Consider the following 2,864-nt stretch of genomic DNA (forward strand, 5'->3'; position numbering starts at 1 on the left):
CTCATTCAAACATATTAGAAAGATCCTGATGGTAAAAGTGTGAGTATCAACAATTTCCTCTCCTTATCAATGAAAACCACAGCTCATGAAAATAAACTGAAGCAAGTAAGGACATTGTGTTTTTTTCCCGGGACAAAAAAGGAGTCAAGATTGTTGTAAAATATCGTGTGGCAAATATATAATAGAGAAGAGATTAAAGAAGAGAAAGCAAGTGAACACTAGAGATAGTAGCAAGATGAGAGAGCTTTATTTCTAGTATCTCACTTTGTCGTATTTCTGTGATTGTATATTGTACATTAAAACTAAACTCCTATTTATAGGAGAACAATAATGTACTTATCATTAATATCAATGTATCGAATGATACATGTACAGGATAAGGGAAACGAACGTTCATTGTGTAGGGAGATGTACTTAGAACATTTGATACAAATGTACCATAATAAATACATTGGATAAGATGAATATAATGAATATTCATTCATGTATTCTATCCATTCATTTATTTCATAACACTCCCCCTTGAATATTCATCATATTCATTACAAATGTGCATTGAATGATACTTTTGCCTCATTAAAAACCTTAAGCCGGAAAAACCCGGTGGGATAAAAACCGGACAAAGGGAAAAAGAGTGCGAGCACACATGTTATGATCTCTCCCTTTTATGGATGCATTAATTGCCTCGTTAAAAACTTTAAGCCGGAAAAACCCTATGGGAAAAAAACCGGACATAAAGAAAAAAAGAGTGCAATGTATATATAGCCACTCCTATGACTAATCATTATTGCATCTTGTGAACTAGCTGCATATCAATGCTGCAATGCATAGTTCATAATATCTCCCTCAATAGAGCCATATAGCCACTTCAAGGCTAATTAATCTTACACCTTATGAACTCGTCTCATACCAATGCCATATACTAATTTCTCAAAACTTACTGTTGGCAATGATTTGGTAAAAAGATCTGCAAGATTATTTATGGATCGAATCTGTTTAACATCAATTTGTCGACTTTCTTGGAGTTCATGAGTATAGAAAAATTTCAGAGAGATATGCTTGGTCCTATCACCTTTGATATACCCTCCCGACTTGTGCAACACAAGCAAGCATTATCTTCATAAATTATAGTGGGAGAATTTGTAACCGGTATTAAGCAACAAGAATTATGAATATGTGTTATAACGGATCTTAACCAAACACACTCTCTTCCAGCTTCATATAAAGCAATAATCTCGAGTGGTTAGAAGATGTAGCTACTAGCGATTGCTTCATAGAACGCCAAGAAATAGCGGTGCCGTTATAACAAAATAAATACCCGGTTTGAGAGCGAGCCTTATGTGGATCGGATCTATATCCAGCATCGGCATATCCAACTAAACCGAGTTAGTGGAATCCTTGGAATAATATAATCCCAAATCTATGGTTCCTCGAGATAACGGAAAATATGTTTAACTCCATTCCAATGTCTCCGAGTTGGCTCGAACTAAAACGTGCCAATAAATTTACCGCAAAAAGCGATATATTGTCTCGTACATTGTGCCAAGTACATCAAAGCCCCAATTGCATTGAGATATGGTACTTCAGGACCAAGTATCTCTTCATCAGATTCTCTAGGACGAAATGGGTTCTTTTGGGGATTTAGAGACCTTACAACCATAGGGGTGCTCAATGGGTGAGCTTTGTCCATGTTGAAACGTTTAAGCAATCTTTCAACATATGCTGATTGATGGACGATTATTCCATTTGCTTTATGCTCAAGCTCTAGACCAAGATAAAGTTTGGTTTTACCCAAATCTTTAACTTCAAACTCCATTTTCAAATATTCAGCAGTTTTAGCTAACTCTTCTAGAGTTCCAATTAAATTTATATCGTCGACATAAACTGCTATAATAGCAAATCTGGTTTCTGATTTCTTAATAAACACGCATGAGCAGATAGGATCATTTTAGTACCTTTTCCTTAATTAGGTACTCACTTAGGCGTTGATACCACATGCGACCGGATTGCTTTAACCCGTACAAGGATCTTTGCAATTTTATTGAGAATAAATTGCAGGGAGTGCATGCTTCAAGCATTTTGAATCCCTCAGGAATTTTCATATAAATATCAGAGTCTAATGAGCAATATAGATATGCCGTCACAATGTCCATAAGATGCATTTCCAATCTTTCAAAGATTGCTAGGCTAATGAGAAAATGAAATGTAATCATATCAATCACAGGTGAATATGTCTCATTATAATCAATCCCGTCTCTGGGAGAATCCTTGGGCAACGAGTCGGGCTTTATACCTGACAACCTCGTTTTTCTCATTTCGTTTTCGAATAAATACCCATTTATATCCAACGGGCTTTACATTATCGGGGATACGAGTTACAGGTCCAAAAACCTCTCGTTTAGTTAGGGAAACTAATTCAGCTTTAATTGCTTCTTCCCACTTATGCCAATCTTGCCTTGTACGACATTCAATAATAGATTGTGGTTCACAATCATCATCCATAATTTGATGAGCAACTGAGAATGCAAAAGCATCATCAATGATGATTTCATTTCGATCTCAAATTTCATTACAATATGTAATGGAATTCTCGCATTCCGGGCTAGTGCTCCTTTCATGGGTTTGCGCCTCTTCAGGGGCAATAAGCTCTTTGGGAGCAAGCACAACGCCAGACTCTTCTGGAGCGGGTTCCTGATTCTTTCCCCTTCGTTTTCGAGGAATAATATCTTTTAATCATATCGGTATACCACACTTCAAGTGTGCAAATAAACGTGCAAATGTGACATTGCGCGTAGATAATAGGCAAACATGGGATCATCTACAGGATGCATCCACTAATACCATAAAATATCTAAATGGTCCAC

This window comes from Eucalyptus grandis, chromosome 1, assembly GCF_016545825.1.
Source record: "Eucalyptus grandis isolate ANBG69807.140 chromosome 1, ASM1654582v1, whole genome shotgun sequence".
NCBI classification, from domain to species: domain Eukaryota; kingdom Viridiplantae; phylum Streptophyta; class Magnoliopsida; order Myrtales; family Myrtaceae; genus Eucalyptus; species Eucalyptus grandis.